The sequence below is a fragment of the Ipomoea nil genome, unplaced genomic scaffold (genome assembly GCF_001879475.1).
Source record: "Ipomoea nil cultivar Tokyo-kokei standard unplaced genomic scaffold, Asagao_1.1 scaffold0470, whole genome shotgun sequence".
In the NCBI taxonomy this organism is placed as follows: Eukaryota; Viridiplantae; Streptophyta; class Magnoliopsida; order Solanales; family Convolvulaceae; genus Ipomoea; species Ipomoea nil.
The window spans coordinates 199,265-218,811 of record NW_017616898.1 but is presented as its reverse complement, the minus strand read 5'-3'; positions in this window follow the sequence as shown (position 1 = coordinate 218,811).

Genomic DNA, 19,547 nt, shown 5'->3' with positions numbered 1-19,547 from the left:
CGATCTTCTGTTAAACAAAAGGGCCCTACGGCTGTTCAACCTGCTGCTGTACCTACATCATCTACCAGAAAGAAACCATCCACATGTTCCAGAGGTCGAAGCATAACTGTAACACCCCAGATTTTCAAGACATTTTAAGCTTATATAATAAAGGTAATATCTCATTACATCCCAAAGTATATCATAAGTGTACGGGGTGCTATGCCACACCTGGGCTAGAGAACCCAGGTGCACAGGCTGTCTAACTAATATCCATTGAACACAATGCATAACATGGCACGCAGGCCAAAAGGGAAACTACTCTACTTCTACGCTCCAGTTCTAGCGCGCTCCAGTGCTCTAGTCCTCTGTGCCTGAAAGCCAAATATATCTGTTCAGCGAGAGATGCTGGTAACCCACTCCAACGCGTTGAAATACAATACATATAGAGATATATATAGATATACGAAAACCATTATGAGCATGAAGATATATCCTACGAACTCTAGCTTTAAAACCGGGAATGACTCGACAGATAAGGCCAGACACAAGCAACAGTTATAACGAGCATATGCAGTTCACAATAGAAAAGGCAGATAAGGCAAGGCATAAACAATAATCATAACCCAACATGAACAATCCCCAATATAAGTCCCATAGTCACATCCCCCAAGACACTCATAATCACAACTCATCCATATCACAACACATAACACACTTTGTTGGCGCCACAGGACCAATCGCATGCCCATACATGAGGGTCAGCGCATATAGCTCTGACACGGCCCCGCAGCACCTTGCCCCGTATCGCAACACGGAGGGGTCGATCGCAACCGACCTACGAACCGCAGCTCATCATAGTGTTTGATCGCAACCAAACAGTGGACCGCAGCCCAAGAGAATGTCATCTGACCGCAGCCAGGAAAAAGGACGAACCGCAGCTCGTATAGAAACGTTTGATCGCAACCAAACGGTGGACCGCAGCCCAAGAGTACCAATCTGACCGTAGCCAGCTTCTGAACCGCAGCTCAGGATAACCAATCCGATCGCAACCGAATTGGGGTAACACACACATAACACATAGCAAGCACATGCAACCCACATTACACATTAGGAAGGGGGAGAGAACGTATAACAAAACCTATGCGTGATCCATCACTTACTAAGAATAGTCCTAAGGGGTTCATACTTCTTCCACCTAGGTCAACGGGATACCAATTCAACTAGCATGCAATATAATAGACCCTTAAACCTACGAACGGTACCCGAAACATCAAACTAGACACAGGCACGATAAACGGAGTCCGTTGGGACACCACGGGGAACGGGGGACGTCAAACGGGGAAGCCGGGGTCCCGAGTGGGATGACTTTCCAGCGGGTAGCCGGTGGGTGGTGGGCCACCCGCCGGCTGCCCGCCGGTTTCTACTGTTCCGGGCAGCGGGTCGCCGGCGGGTAACTACCCGCCCGCCGGCCACCCGCTGCCAGGCGGTGGTTTACGGCTATGGGTAGGTGGCGGGTCCCCTACCCCCCACCTACCCCCCACTGACTCCTTTCACACACTTTACGCCCCGGGAACCGTTATGGAACCCGAAACCATACTTAGACACTTTACAACACAATTAACGACAACCCGTAGACAATTAACGAATCAAATACGAGGAACGAACGGCACATAACCTATCATGCTTTTCTAAGTATAATCAACACCCAAACATGCGATTTCCCCACCCGATAATCCAAGAATAAGATCATACGATACAACCTAGGGTTCTAATCACTTTTATATCAACAAGAATACGGTTCGTCTTCTAATTGCAAGATTCGGTAAGAATAACACATAATCATTAAGATCATCACCCAATTATCAAGAACAACACATAATCATCAGGAACTCCATATAATCATCAAGAATATCATAATTATCAAGAATCTCTCAATATCAAGATTATCGAGATCCCCCATGGGATCATCACATCAATCATCAACAATAATTATCACAAGTCATTAATACACAATAATATGGGGGAAACCCTAAGGGGGAAATCATAGCTATGAAAATAGGTTTTGTTGAGACATGGGTTACCTCTTAGCCTTAATTAGTTCCTTGGCTATGAAGGGTCTTTCTTTAAGCTTTCTTGCTTTCTTGCTTTCTTCTAGGGGAATTCTTGGAGCTCTCCTGGGGAGGTGGGGCGTTTAGGCGTGTGGGAAGTTCTAGGTGTCTCCTAAGTCCCTTATTTATATATTTAGGAGTCCTAATTAGGAACTAATATTATAGGCTTGCTAATTCTATTCCTTTCGGAACTAAGGATTGGGTTTAGGGGTTGGGTTTATATATGAGGGCCCATGGACTATGGTGGGCCTTTTTCCCTAATTAATCATTATGATTTATTCATTCTCTTGGGCTTATTGATTGATTAATTAAATGGTTTTAGGGGCCGTAACACGAGGTGTTACACTCTCCCCCCCTTTACAAGGGGCTTCGTCCCCGAAGCCCGGTGTTATAGTCCATCCTTTCACCCCTAGACACCTCGTAGCTCGGCCTCCTGATTAGGGTTGCGGCCTTACGTTTGTCTTGGCTTGGGGTAGGCTGAACTTTTGATGGTGTTGTGATAGGGAAGTTTTCGGTTGTACCTCGGTTTCCTGCGCTGGGACTGGGTGCACCGCGAGTGCCCAAGGCGGCCTCGATCGCTGCTACCTTTTGATCGAGTGCGTGTGTGGTGCGGATCAGGGATGAGAACCCTTCTTCCATGATTTGATTCTGTCGGTCGAGCTATGTGAGTATGCGTTCGTTGACCGAACCCTCGTCTTGCCCCCTCGGGTTCCCTCCTGGCCGTGGGTGCACTGACGGGTTAGGCCCGTCTTCCTCCTCTTGTCCTTCATTTTCTTCCGTGCCTCCGCAATCTTGCATGGCCCGCTTGAGCTTTTTGTTGGAGATGTCCAACCGATCAACCAATTCCCTACGTTCCTCATCGGGTTTTTGGCAAATTTCTTCGAGGGTGAGATAGTGTCCTCCTTCGATGAAGTAGATATCGTTGCGGCGGAGGTTTTGGGCATTGAAAACCATGCCATTGGCGGTTTTGACCTCGGTGTGGCTTAGGTCTACCCCCTTTTTCTCCATGATCCAACTTAGGATCATCCCGTAAGGTAGGCTAAGCCGGTTGTTTATTTTGCAGAACTCTATGTGCTTTAGCATGAGTGCCGGCAGGTTGAACTTGATTTTATGTTTTAGGAGATACGCAAAGGTGCACTCCAAGCTTCCCACATCCTTGCTCTTGTTATTGGTGGGCAAGAGGCTATCGGTTACAATCATAACCAATATCTTTTGCTCCGCCGATAGCCATTTCCGGTTTGGTCGGGTGGCCAAGGTGAACCCATCCTCTTTCCCGAGTAAGTACCCGAGATAGTCCTTGTATCCCGTAGTTTGGGTGTCAATCCACCCCTTCCGGTCATAGTTGGACACACCCGTGGTGGTCAATTTCAAGAGCTTGGCCAAACGGCCTTCAGAAAGCACAATTTCCTTGCCGCGGACTTTGGTGGTGATTTCTACCTTGTCACCCCGTTTGGTGGCTACAAGGTGTTGATAGAACTCCTTCACCAATTCGGGGTACGTATCCCCTTTGATGGTGAGATACGTATCTAAAAGTCCTTTGTGTTTAAGCATATCAACCAATTCTGGAGAGAATTGGTCGGGTTCAAGTGCTTTACCTCCGATCACGGTGTAATCGGCATTGTTCCACTCCGGGGTGCGGATTCCGAGGGGTTTCTTTGGCATCGCGATAGGTGGTACTTTTCCGGTGGGTTTTCCGGCGAGATTTCCGGCGAGTCTCCGGCGAGGTGGGCAGCGCTCCGGCGTGTTTTTCCGGCGGGCGTCCTCGACGAGGCGGCGTCTTCCGGTTGCGAGGGAGGCGGCGGCGAGGCGGGGTTCACGATGAGGAAGAGGTGGCGTGGGATTGGCGTTCGGGTGGAGGCGGCAGTGGGTCTCGGCTGGGCGGATGGCGGGTGGTCTCCGGCGGCTTGGTCTGGACGGCGGCGAGGCGAGCGACTCTGCCGGGGTGCGTCCGGGCAGTGGCGGCGTCGGTGGGAGATGGTGGCTGTGGTGGGGCAGTGGGGTATGCGAGAGGGAGGAGGAGAGGGTGTGGGGAGGGAGAGAGAGAAGAAGAAGAAGAAGAAGAAGAAGAAGAAGAAGAAGAAGAAGGGTTTTTGATTTGGGGATTTTGTGGGTTTTAGGGATTTAGAGGGGTTTAACAAGGAAGTGTCCCCTTGAGGTTTTAAGAAACACTCATGGCTTGGTGGTTGGGACTTGGACTTATAAATGGGAGGTTTAAGGTTCAATCCCTAGTGGTGACATTAGGCATTCCTTGATGAGGTGATTTTTGTCCTTTCCCTTGTTTCGTCTTTTAGTGAGGAAGGGTTGGGTGGATGGCATAACTTGTGTTTTACTCTCGTAGTGGAATCGGAATTTGAACGAAAAGGAATCTTTATTCATAATACTTTCTAAGTAGCTAAGCTAAGTAGACATAATGCTCCCGAAGTAATTAAACTGAATAAGTGGTTTATACGATACAGGGGGCGGTTACAAGGGGGTGATGGCTTATCCTAGACAGAATTCGCTTTCGGGATTTTCTTTGGCGGGGTCCGTATGGTCCTCGTCTTCAGGGATTGGGTTTTCCCCTTCTAGGTCTTCTTCGTTTCCGAGGTCGGCTTGCGTTTGGCTCATGACGAATACTTTTCCGGGAGCGCCGTAGCCCCCTTGGTGACCGGTACCCCCGTGTTGGCCTGTGGTGGTGGGACGCGGTCTTTGGGGCCGAGTGCATTGGAAGGCCTTGTGTCCTTCCTCCCCGCAGTTGAAGCATCGCCAGGGGTTGCCTGCGCAGTCCTTGCCTCTGTGACTTTTGTTGCATCTCGGGCAAGGAAAGTTTCTTGGGTTCGCTTCGTTGCTTCCCGGGGGCGGTCTTGGGTTAGTCGGGTTGTTTGACCTCGTGCCGATGTCGTTCCTTGTTCTTTTCACCGGTGGTGCCCCACTTCCGGTGTTCCTTCTTCGCATTTGTTCCTGAGCTCTGCGTTGAAGTAGTTGGATCCGATAGAGGTTCGCGGCACTGACGTAAGCCTCGTTGAGGGTCCGGGGCCTACTTACTACTAGTGCCTTCCGGGCTTCGAAGTTGAGGCCCGATACGAATCTTTCTACCTTGGTCACCTCGGTGGGGACAAGTTCGGGTGCGAAGCGCGCCAGTTCGAGGAATCGTTTATGGTACTCCACGACGGTGGCCGTCCCTTGCTTTAGATGAAGGAACTCTTCATACATGGATGCTTTTATGTGGGTTGGGTAGAACCGTTCACGTAATCGTGCCTTGAGGCTTTCCCAGTTGAACCCTGGTTCTTGTCGGTGGGTGGGTCCTTCGTGGATCCACCAGAGGTCGGCCTCGTGTCCGAAGTAGAACGAGGCTATTTCTACACGACGCTCCTCGGGGCATTCTACTACCCCTAGAATCTTGTCAAGAGTCCGAATCCATTCCTCCAGGACTGCGGGGTCCTCGTCTCCGAAGAACGTGGGTGGTCGGTGATTCGAGACTTGTCGAGCGACGTCAGAGTTTGCATTCACCGGAGGCGGTGGGGGCCTGGCGTTGCGAAGGGCCGCGTCGCTTAATGCCTGTGCGACTTGTGTTAGTTGCTGTAGGGTTTGGGTCAAGGGGTCGTCGGTGGCGGGTTCCGGAGTCCTTGATTGCCTTCTGTTCGGTGCCATGCTATTGTCTTTCTGGTCAGTGTTTATAAGAATGTTAAGTTAGAGTTCGACGCACTTCTGGTGAAGTGATAAGTGGGGAAGGGTTTTAGAATGGGGAAGGGCAACGTGTAGGGAAGTTATGTGTAGGTTTCACAATCTCGCCGCGCGTCCTAAGATTCCTGAGTCCTATGTTCCTAGGTACTTAGAGTTCAAGCCTAACGTCCTAAAGTCCGGTCTTAAGAGTCTTTTCCTAGGGTCAAACTTAGGCTCTGATACCAACTGTAACACCCCAGATTTTCAAGACATTTTAAGCTTATATAATAAAGGTAATATCTCATTACATCCCAAAGAATATCATAAGTGTACGGGGTGCTATGCCACACCTGGGCTAGAGAACCCAGGTGCACAGGCTGTCTAACTAATATCCATTGAACATAATGCATAACATGGCACGCAGGCCAAAAGGGAACTACTCTACTTCTACGCTCCAGTTCTAGCGCGCTCCAGTGCTCTAGTCCTCTGTGCCTGAAAGCCAAATATATCTGTTCAGCGAGAGATGCTGGTAACCCACTCCAACGCGTTGAAATACAATACATATAGAGATATATATAGATATACGAAAACCATTATGAGCATGAAGATATATCCTACGAACTCTAGCTTTAAAACCGGGAATGACTCGACAGATAAGGCCAGACACAAGCAACAGTTATAACGAGCATATGCAGTTCACAATAGATAAGGCAGATAAGGCAAGGCATAAACAATAATCATAACCCAACATGAAAAATCCCCAATATAAGTCCCATAGTCACATCCCCGAAGACACTCATAATCACAACTCATCCATATCACAACACATAACACACTTTGTTGGCGCCACAGGACCAATCGCATGCCCATACATGAGGGTCAGCGCATATAGCTCTGACACGGCCCCGCAGCACCTTGCCCCGTATCGCAACACGGAGGGGTCGATCGCAACCGACCGATGAACCGCAGCTCATCATAGTGTTTGATCGCAACCAAACAGTGGACCGCAGCCCAAGAGAATGTCATCTGACCGCAGCCAGGAAAAAGGACGAACCGCAGCTCGTATAGAAACGTTTGATCGCAACCAAACGGTGGACCGCAACCAGCTTCTGAACCGCAGCTCAGGATAACCAATCCGATCGCAACCGAATTGGGGTAACACACACACAACACATAGCAAGCACATGCAACCCACATTACACATTAGGAAAGGGGAGAGAACGTATAACAAAACCTATGCGTGATCCATCACTTACTAAGAATAGTCCTAAGGGGTTCATACTTCTTCCACCTAGGTCAACGGGATACCAATTCAACTAGCATGCAATATAATAGACCCATAAACCTACGAACGGTACCCGAAACATCAAACTAGACACAGGCACGATAAACGGAGTCCGTTGGGACACCACGGGGAACGGGGGACGTCAAACGGGGAAGCCGGGGTCCCGGGTGGGACGACTTTCCAGCGGGTAACCGGTGGGTGGTGGGCCACCCGCCGGCTGCCCGCCGGTTTCTACTGTTCCGGGCAGCGGGTCGCCGGCGGGCAACTGCCCGCCCGCCGGCCACCCGCTGCCAGGCGGTGGTTTACGGCTATGGGTAGGTGGCGGGTCCCCTACCCCCCACTGACTCCTTTCACACACTTTACGCCCCGGGAACCGTTATGGAACCCGAAACCATACTTAGACACTTTACAACACAATTAACGACAACCCGTAGACAATTAACGAATCAAATACGAGGAACGAACGGCACATAACCTATCATGCTTTTCTAAGTATAATCAACACCCAAACATGCGATTTCCCCACCCGATAATCCAAGAATAAGATCATACGATACAACCTAGGGTTCTAATCACTTTTATATCAACAAGAATACGGTTCGTCTTCTAATTGCAAGATTCGGTAAGAATAACACATAATCATCAAGATCATCACCCAATTATCAAGAACAACACATAATCATCAGGAACTCCATATAATCATCAAGAATATCATAATTATCAAGAATCTCTCAATATCAAGATTATCGAGATCCCCCATGAGATCATCACATCAATCATCAACAATAATTATCACAAGTCATTAATACACAATAATATGGGGGAAACCCTAAGGGGGAAATCATAGCTATGAAAATAGGTTTTGTTGAGACATGGGTTACCTCTTAGCCTTATTTAGTTCCTTGGCTATGAAGGGTCTTTCTTTAAGCTTTCTTGCTTTCTTGCTTTCTTCTAGGGGAATTCTTGGAGCTCTCCTGGGGAGGTGGGGCGTTTAGGCGTGTGGGAAGTTCTAGGTGTCTCCTAAGTCCCTTATTTATATATTTAGGAGTCCTAATTAGGAACTAATATTATAGGCTTGCTAATTCTATTCCTTTCGGAACTAAGGATTGGGTTTAGGGGTTGGGTTTATATATGAGGGCCCATGGACTATGGTGGGCCTTTTTCCCTAATTAATCATTATGATTTATTCCTTCTCTTGGGCTTATTGATTGATTAATTAAATGGTTTTAGGGGCCGTAACACGGGGTGTTACAATAACTCCTGAAGTTCAACCCGTTGAAGGATCTGACACATCTCTTTACAAGCCTCAGTTTGTATCTCCTGCTGCTCAGGACAAATGGTCTACTACGGTCAGAAGAGATCTTATTGTTCAACGATCTGTGGATGAGAACCAGCCGAACTCCGTATGTGATATTCTACCTATGCTGAATGAAGTAGGATTGCTGAAGACTGTCACTGCCATCTGCCCATATTCAAAGCTCCTCACGTATGAATTCTACTGTAATCTCAATGACGAGATTGACATCTTAACCGGGCCACGACCAATGCAAATTTTCATCAGAGGGAAGTGGTACATTTTTGGGCCTGACATGATCAATGAATACTATGGACTGACTGTTGTGCAAGAAGAGGCAATCACAAACTGGAACTTGGTGGCCAAAACTCTTACGGGTGGACAAATTGAAGCCTGGCCTACGGGTGACAAAGATTATCTGCAGAGCTCTCAACTCACATCCAGATATGTTATTCTGCATCGCCTGGCTCTACACAACTGGCTCCCATCAGCTCATTTCCACACGGTTGGCAAGCATCTGGCAGGTTTCTTGTTTCGAATTGGAGCAAAGATGCCGATTGATCTGGGAAACTGGATTTACCACCACATCCTCACCATGATTCACCCATGAGAGCAGAAGGTAAGGTTACCCTTCCCGAATATGATTTATGACATTCTTACAACTCAGGGTCTTGAGCCTATGCCGAGCGAAGTGATCAGTCCAACTCTGCTTTATACTGTTGATAAGCGTCTTCTGACTGGAGATCACATTCGCGATGTTGTTCCGGTGACTACCCCCTCCAATTCTGAACCTGATACTGTGGCTGATGACTCACCCCATGCAAAGGATGTTCATCTCTCCAATCAGTTGAAGGCAAGGGTATCTGACCTTGAGACAGTACACAACATTATTGCTAAACAACTGACAGGGGCCCGTACTGAGCTGGCAACCGTTCTTCTTCGTTTAAGCCTATCTGAAGTTTCTGCTGCTGAACCTGCGAAGTCCGACAGTGATGCTCCCTCCAATGCTTGATCTTTGGCTCTCATTGGCAAAAAGGGGGAGTAGTATGAACTCAGGGGGAGTTTTTGTGTTTGTGTACCTTCTGGCCCTAGCTGGGAATTGTTTTGATGGCACCACTGCATGTTTTGGAAGATTGATCTTAAACTGTGTTTTGATCTTTTGTTTTGTTTTCGTTCTGCTATGTAATCAGATCTGACTCATGGGTTGTTTCTCTAAAATAACCTATCTTAGTTCTTTATGTTTTTGTCTATCTATATAGTCGAGTTGTTTTGCCAAATAATAGCCAAAGGGGGAGTTTGTTAGTGTTTTTAATTGTTCAAGAAATCCCATCTTATAATTGGCAATATTATTATGGCATACTAAGATAGGTTTAGTTTGTGTCCGTCCTGCTCTACAAACAACTGATCAATCAGAAGCAACAACAGAAGGACTGACATTGAAGATCTGATTTAAGAAGGTATTGACTTAAAAGCTGTACGCGGTTTACAGGAGACAGTTTTGGAAGGAAGATCAGCGTATCTGCTTTGGAAAGGTATGGACCGAATCTTTAAGATTACTTTCTTCAAATATTGTCCTACCATCTACAATCAAAGACATCTTTGGAAGGAGTGTTCTATCGACGGATCTATAAGTACCATCATTCTAAGAGAATTAGGTTACACCTTACGCAAGAAGAAACACTCCACATCTGCTATATGAGACTAGATCTTTGATTGTCATGCATCTTCTCAATACAACATGCTCATGGTGATTAAGATGATGAACTTGAGAAGAATCACTGCTGCTTAAACGAAAGGACACTGTGATCACACTGTTGTGGGAACAACTGTATAGAGCGTCATTGAAGTGGACTGCATCAGAGTGGGCTCTCCAAGTGAAGGGATTTCATTGGACTTCTGTATGCATGGCTCTCCATCTTCAACAATCCACTAAACCTGTGTAGACTGGGTATGTACCTTGTGTGGGGCACTTAGGTAAGATTATTATATATCTACCTTTGTACATTGGATTATGATTTAGTGGATTGGACGCCTATGTGATCGTCCCCCAGACGTAGATACACACTGTATCGAACTGGGTAAACATTCTGTGTCTTTGGCTTTGTGTTGTTCTCTTCTCTTTTATCTTCTCTATGATTTATTATTACTGACTGACTTCATCGCTGAATCAGTCAGTACATTTCGTCAGTTGATTAATCCAGTTAATCTGTTTAAAAAAAGAGGGAATGCAAAATTACATTCTATATTTTTGAAGCTTAAGAAATACTGGGGATTTGTGAGTGATGCATTTTAATTTGCATTGGGGTGCTAGAACAGATTCTACTTCAAATATGACAAATAATATTTGATGATCAAATGTGGAAGTAATATAATAATTGTTAAAGCAAAAAAAAAAAAAGAAAAGCAAAAGAAATAACTCTAATTAATTATTAATATATGAAAGTATCTAACACTAGGTAGAATAATTAAATATTTATATTAATATTTATATTGAATTGGTAGTGGTGTGGTGAAATTATGGCATTGGCCATAATGAATTAATGATCATAAATAAATACTAATTATATATCTATATTTGGAAAATTTTATGAATTATTTTATGAATTTACTTTCAATCACTAAACATGGATAAAAGTTATATATCCAATATTTAATCTACTCTTCAAGTGAAAATTGCGACGAGGGCAACGATTATTATTATTATCATTATAATAATAATAATAATAATAATAATAATAATAATAATAATTATTATTATTATTATTATTATTATTATTATTATTATTATTATTATTATTATTATTATTATTATTATTATTATTATCATTGGGAGTCCTACCGGTGCGGGGTTTGTGGCGCCCAACTAAATGGTACGTGGTTAGATCGGTCGTGCCACATGTTCGTACTAAGATGACTAAAGTTGATGTGACAGCTAAGAGAATACTTCATGGATTGTTTGTTTGTCTAAGTGGATCCATCCTCTTGACCTCGGAGGTCAGAAAGTGCATATTCACTAGGGTCATCATTAGGTCGGGAACTGAATGACATTGTTTCTATTCCTTTATCAGGGTTAATAATCAAACTCATTAAAGTTTGGTCAATTCAAAATTAAAGCCCAAACAATATTAGCCTAATAAAATTTGTTCAAGACATTGAAATGCATTTAGAGAATTGAATTTGGGTAGTTACATTTGAAATCAAACCTTATAAAATTGGAAGAAGAATCTCTTGCTAGGCAACAATTTCCACTATATACTCTTATGGAACTAGACTAGAAGGCATGAAGGAAAAGATAAAGACCCCGTCAATAATTTCATGAAAGAAATCTTAGGTCTATTTTTATACTTTAATTTGACTGGATTAGTCCAGTTAACTTGTTTGACACAATAATAACCTTCAATTAGTTGGAATTGAATAATGTTAAATAAAAGGAACGAGTTGTACAATGAAAAGTTTATTACAATCTCAATTAGTTGGGTCCAATAGAATACAACAAATTATTACATTTTTTCTTAAAAACAATTAATGAGTTATGAAGAAAAAAAATACAATTAATTAAATTGATAGAGAGAAAAACTAAATTGAAGAATGAAGCTAGTTCAAAGCACCGCAAACTTTTCTAAAAATCCCATTTTGACCTGTGAGTGATTGAATTTCAGACATTTTAATCATGACTGATACAAAATAGTTGATCCGATTATGCTGAAATTATGCTGTCTGTAGCTCCACCACTGAATAGAACTTGATCCGATTGAAGCAAACCTTTCTTTTGTAATAGGTTCTTGTAATAATAGTTGTTATCGAAGGACTTTGGAGTCACTAAATCAAGTGCTGCCAAATTTCCATTTCCGGTGTCTCTAGGACATTGGCGTCTTCTTGTGCTAGCAAAACCGGCATCAATGTCAGTACCATTGCCGTAAATTCTGTCACAAAATAGGAAGCATTAAGCTTGGCCGAGAGTGTGTGCACCAGACAAGGCAACCATGTCTCTTGTATTAAGGGTTTTGCTAGCGAAGCTGGATATGAATTTATCCGAATTGTCGAAAGGGACGGGAATATCGGTTTCAGCTAGGGTATGGCTAGCCCCGTGGTGGAATCTCTTCTTCCCAGCAACACTGTCCAAGACGGACCTCCCACAGCAACATATGCATCATGTGCCGCCACCAATAATACATCAGCTCAAGACACAATATCGGGACAAGATTTCTCCAGCTCGCGCTTGGCAGCCTCTATCACGTCATAACCCCTAGCAGAGCCAAGGTTAGGTAATTCCGTCTTTTCACTCTCCGTGGTTGGTGTTTTGTCCAATAAGATTGCAACGTCGCAACCTTGGACAAAACAATCGTGGAGGCGGCCATGCGACGCTCACGAGACACGGCTTGCCTAACGGCAGTGTGAATGATTTTGAGAGCATTGGGGCATGTTTTGTCGTAAAATGTAGGGGAGAGCTGGCCTTGGCATTGCGAGGAAGAGAGTGATGAATTATCTCAAGTCATGCATGAGAATCAACCATATTGTTGAGCAAAGTATACTAGAGTCTAAGCAGAGAAGAAAGGGAATTGATTAACCTTGAAAAACGAAGCTCAACATGAGCTTATATACGGAGATAAGAAAGAAGCAGTTATAACTGCCAAAACTGTCCATTGCCAAAGGCGAAAGCGTCTACCAAAGACGTTTACTAAACGCGTCTACCAAAGATGTCTACGAAAGGCGTCTACCAAATGCGTCTTCTTGTCTCCATTTTGTTGCTGCGCTGCACCATTGCACTATATACTTCAACACCCCCCTTGAGCTGGAGCATGAAGATCTTGAAGGCCTAGCTTAGAGTGGAAAAAATCAAAAGATGTCTTAGGCAAAGCCTTAGTGAAACCATCGGCATTCTGATTGTGTGAAGATATTGCCAGTAGCTTGATAACCCCTTCATGAATCTTTTGTCTTACTACATGACAATCGATTTCTATAAGTATGGTTCTCTCATGGAACACAAAGTTTTCCCCTATAGCAATGGTAGATCTGTTATCACAAAACAAGGCCACAGGGCTGTCAATGTGTATCTTCAAATCTGCCAATAGATATATCAACCATTGGATCTCACAAACAGTTGATGCTAAAGCTCTATATTCAGCCTCAGAGGATGGCCTGGAAATGGTGGCTTGTTTCTTGGTTCTCCATGAGACTAGAGACTTTCCAATGTAAATGCAATAGACAGTTATGGACTTTCTACTTTCTGCACATGTTACCCAATCAGAATCAGAAAAGCCTTGCACTTTGATATCAGAATTTGATGAATAAAATAGGCCCTTTTCCAAAAGACCCTTTCAAGTATCTCAGCACTCTATGAGCTGCTGTTAAGTGAGTATGTCTTGGCTTATCAACAAATTGGCTTAACTGTTGCACAGCATAGGAAATATCAGGTCTAGTGTTGGTTAAATATAGCAATTTTCCAACCAATCTTCTATAGATTTCAGGGTTATCAAGTAGATCTCCTTCCAGATTAGTGAGCCTTAGACCTGTAGTGAAAGGAGTATTTGCAGGCTTGGATTCCAGGAACCCATTCTCTTCTAAGATCTCAAGAGTATATTTTCTCTGACAAATGTTAAGCCCCTTGGAATTTCTGAAAGCCTCAATGCCAAGAAAAAAAATTCAATTGGCCAAGATCTTTGATCTTGAAAGATCTGTCCAGAAACTGCTTCAATTGATCAATCTGGACTGGATTGTTGCCTGCAACTAAAATGTCATCAACATATACCAATAATGCAATAAAGGAATCATTAAGACACTTTGTAAACAGTGATGGATCTGCAGATGACTGTTGGAAACCATTGCTTAGCAAAGCTCCAGTTAGCTTAGCATTCCACTGCCTACTAGCTTGCTTTAAACCATACAGGGATCTCACCAATCTGCACACTTGATTAGGATTATCACTTTGAAAACCTGGAGGTAAAACCATATATACTTCTTCTTGCAAATCACCATGTAAGAAAGCATTATTAATGTCAAGTTGTTGAATGTCCCAACCTTTAGCAATAGCAACAGTAAGAAAGGTTTTAATTGTTGTCATCCTAGCCACAGGAGAAAAAGTCTCAATGTAATCAACTCCAAGCTGCTGAGTATATCCTTTGGCAACCAACCTAGCTTTGTATCTTTCAATGGAACCATCTGACTTGTATTTGACCTTGTACACCCATTTACATCCAATTGGGGTTTTTCCAGGTGGCAAATCTGTTAAAATCCAAGTGTCATTCTGGATCAGTGCCTCTATCTCATTCTGCATTTCATTTCTACATTGCTCATGTTTCACTACCTCATTATAAGTTTGGGGCTCATGTATTTCAGTGATAGAAGAGGCACAGATCCTCAGACTGGAAGGCAAATTGTCATAGGAAATAAACTTGCTCAATGGATGAGGTGAAGTTCTAATAGCAGACTGACAATGGTAATCTTGGAATCTGGAAGGGATGGTTTTTATCCTAGCTGACCTTTTTGGCTGTGGAGGATCAATGTCATCAGTAGGTGGATGCTCCATCTGTTCAGTATTCTGTTCTGGTGAATCAGAACCAAGCTGTGGGAGTTCTATATGAATATCCGGTGACAAGTCATGAGGAATTTGTAGAGGTGCATCATAGGCTGTCACCAGGACTAGTATTAACATCATGAATTCCACTACTTGGGGAAGTGTCTGTAGGAATGACTTGTGTTGAATCCAAGGCAGTAGCATCAACTTCAACTGAGATGGGAATAAGAGGTAGAGTGGGATTGAATAATTCTGATGTAGTATTATGTAGATTGCCTTGTTTAAAGGGATAGGTCAACTCATAGAACCTAACATCCCTAGAGATAAAGGTAAATTTGTTAGCAATATCATAAGTAAATAACCCTTTACATTGGCAGCAAATCCCAGAAAAACATATTTCTTAGCTCTTGATTCCATTTTGTTTCTTCCTTGTGCAATTGTGGCAGCAAAGCATAAACAACCAAAAGGTCTGAGCTGACCATAGTCTATGTCTGTGCCAAATAAAAATTGGTAGGGAGTGGATCCATCTAGAACATCAGTAGGTAGCCTGTTGATCAGGTAAGAAGAGTGTAGAACACAATGACCCCAGAATTTGTCAGGCAGTCAAGATTGAAATTTTAGAGCCCTTTCCATGTTCAAAATATGCTGATGTTTCCTCTCTGCCACCCCATTCTATTGGGTGTGTATGCACAAGATTTCTGATGTAGAATTCCATTCTCACCAAAAAAAATCATTCATCATAAATTCACCACCATTATCTGTTCTAACAACCTTGATCTTGGCTAGGAACTAAGTGCAAACCATATTATAAAAATTCTGGAAAATAGGCTTCACTTCTGATTTGTGCCTCATTAGATGTAACCGAGTAAACCTGCTGTGATCATCTACCATAGTCAAGAAGTAATGTTCCCCTTTGAGGGATGCAACAGTAAGGGGCACGAAACATCCCTATGCAATAAATCAAAACATGCCTTAGCTCTATTAACACTGACAGGAAATGTGGATTTCTTGTGTCTTGCAAAGTGACAAACATCACAAACAAAATTAGGACATTTCAGAGAAGAGGCAAGTTTTATTCATTTCAACAATTGTATCTTATTTACAGGAAAATGGCCTAATCTGTCATGCCACAGCTGTAAAGAGAAACTATTACATGATCTAGAAACTTCATCTGAACTACCAGTCTTCTTCTTGACAGGGGGGTTGTTTATCAAATATAGCCCATTTCTTTCTTTAGCAAAACCATCCATTATCCCAAGAGGTCCCTGAAGTTTACAAGAGTCAGCTTTCATAATGATTTCATAACCTGACTGCCTTATCAATTTTGTTGCAGATATAATGTTGAAATTGAAGGATGGCATGTACAAAACATTTTGCAACAATATGTTCATGTCTAGCCTGACTTGTCCTATGTGTGAGACACTCATCATTTCCCCATTAGGCAACTTAACAGAAACTTCATGAATGACATAGCATGTCTCAAAAAAATCCAAAGAACATGTAATGTGATCTGTGGCACCAGAATCAAGAATCCATACACTCGATGAAAATAAGGCATTGTTAATATGGAGATTAGAGATGAACCTGCCTTCAGTAGAGTTTTTGAAATCTGGCTTAAGAACATTTTTACCGACAGTCACAACTGCACTAGTTGATGCTTGGTTCCCCCCTGGTTCTGATTCTGTAATATAGACAGCAATTTCTGAAATTGTTCAGATGTGAGACCTACATCACCAACCTGATTCACAAGGGAATTAGGAGCTTGTTGTGAGTCCTGAGTTTGTCTAGTTTTAGACTTATATCCTGGGATCCAGCCAGGGGGAAAACCATGTTTCTTGTAGCATTTGTCAATGGTGTGACCAAGTCTCCCACAGAAAGTACACTTAGGCATACTCTTTCCTGATCCATTCCCATTTCCACTGCCATTATTGTATTTTTTCTTACTGTTTAGGGCTGAGACTGCCACTAGAGGCTGTTCTTCTTCATACTGATCTTGACTGTTTTGCAGAACATTTGCTTGAACTGTATCATTGTTCCTTTGATTGAAAGTGTTTTTAATTTTCCTTTTCATTTTTAAAGCCATACTCAACACTTTCTCAATGGCAGGAATAGGTTTCATAACAAGAATTGCAGATTTAATACTCTCATACTCTTCACTTAGGCCTTCCAAAAACCTAATGATTTGATCCTCTTCTTTTTCCTTTTGGATTTTGCTTACTAGGGAGCAGGTACACTTAGGAACACATTCACAAGCAGGAATTGGGCTCATAGCATTCATTTGCATCCATAAACCATTGCTTTTAGTAAAATACTCGTTTATTGAGAGATTACCTTGTGAGCATCGATAGATCTCATTTTGCAGTTCAACAATCCTGTGTGAATCTATCTGAGAATATCTCTTCTTCAGAGTGTTCCACACATCTGATGCAGTCTCAAGGTACAAGACTCCTTCTGCAATCGTGGAGTTAAGAGACTTGAGGATCCACGAGCAAACAATGTCGTTGCACCTCCTCCAAACAGAGAAACTCCGATCAGTTTCCTCAGGCCTAGTGATGGATCCATCAACAAATCCATATTTTTCTTCACCTCGAGAGCAATTTTCATTGATCGACTCCATGACACATAGTTTACTTCGGACAGAGGCGGAGAGACGAGAATCAAATTAGGATTCTCCGTGATATGGAGATACCAAGGATCGTCAAATTTCTGTGCATGATCGACGTTCATCGGAATCTGACTCGAAGAAACTCCGGCTCCGGCTTGTTCTGTTGAGCCTCCGTCGTTGTTGTTCTGATTTTCTGACATCACCACCGCTGCGTAGCTGCGGTGCTCTGATACCATGATGAATTATCTCAGGTCATGCATGAGAATCAACCATATTGTTGAGCAAAGTATAGTAGAGTCTAAGCAGAGAAGAAAGGGAATTGATTAACATTGAAAAAGGAAGCTAACATGAACTTATATACAGAGATAAGAAAGAAGCAGTTATAACTGCCAAAAGTGTCTAGTGCCAAAGGCGAAGGCGTCTACCAAAGACGTCTACCAAACGCGTCTACCAAGGGCGTCTACCAAACGCGTCTTCTTGTCTCCATTCTGTTGCTGTGCTGCACCATTGCACTATATACTTCATCAGAGAGAAGCAGAAGTAAACATGGTAGACAGCAATGCATGGTGTAGTACGAGAAGCCATATATTATATATGATAGATAGAGAAATGTAACTTAGTTGCAGAGGGCCGGGATTATAGCTCTGAAAACTCAAGCGGCTAAGGTTGGATATATTGGTTTGATGATTGAGAATGGGAAGGTCAGCATCCCAATTCTATATTTTTGTAATCCGACTAATATAATAACTGGCCGCTTCACTTTAAGCAATGAAGAATATATTATAAAGTCTAACTAAAAACAGTTTGAATTTTTCTTTTTCACCTAAGAAACTTACTTACATACTTTAAAAATTTATCTGGCATTTTTAAAATGTCTTAACTAAAAAAATAAGAAAAAAAATAAGAAAAGTAAACTAAAATATATATAAATTGGAAAAGTCAAAAGATTTTGTGGGTGACTTAACATTCAGTCAAATGGGCCATATTATATAATAAAATTTTGAGATTTGTATTTTATTATGGAAGTTGGTAGACAAGGAATGTGCATGGCATGCACTGTCCTTGTCATTCAATCCTAATAAGTTTACTCGAAATTTCGCATTTTGACTGCGACATTTAATTTTCCATTGTTTTCCGGCAAGTGCTATTGTAAACAATACCATTTTAATTTCAATTTCTTTTCAAATTTCCCTAAAGTGTAAGCAATGATAAAATATACATACAAAATTAGAAATTGATAAATAATGAGCAATGGATTTTTATTTATTTTTTAGATGGTGATAAAATTAATTTGACTAAATGATAATTTTACATGTAAAATACAAAATATAAATTAAAGTAAATTACATAAAATAAGCAAGACACGAAAATTTTAACTTAAAATTATAATGAAAATCATAGTCCCTCTTGGATTAGAGCTGTTCAAATTCTATTGTGATTTTGGGTGTATTTCAGTACATTTAAATTATATAGAACTCATGTTAATATACTTTTACGAATAATAATTTAATGTCAATTTTTGAGTATTCCTTGTCAATATGTTTTGATTTCGGTTCATTAAAGAATAATCATAGCATCTTTAATTTAATGATTTATTTAACTTTTTTAATCTTGGTTAATTAAGCTAAGGAATAGTTACTACAACATATTGAACTAGCTAAGATTATTAAGTTTCAATCACATAAATGTTAGATAAGGACTTGATAATTGTGTAGTGATCTTTTATTTTTACTCTTGGTGATACAAATTTGAAACTGCATGAGAGCTCGCTGTTTGGACAAGTTCAAAAACCGTACGTATTCTTGTTGTGGTTACATGGTAATAGACAACAAAAGAATCATGAATGCTTATGTCTAAGGAAATACATTATGAAAATCTACATGATGTGTTCACATTTTTTACATCAATACTAATAGGTGCCTGCGCATGGTATTTAAGTCATGGAGCTTATTTACAAATTTTCCGTGGAGTGGAAAGAAAGAAATCCAATTATGCCAAAGGAGAAGAAAAGTTTCATTAGATCATCTGAATTTTAAAGTGGAGGTGTCCACAACAGTGACAACGAGATCAGAAGAAAGAAAAAGCACGCATCTGGTGTCATTGACTGCAGAACTGAG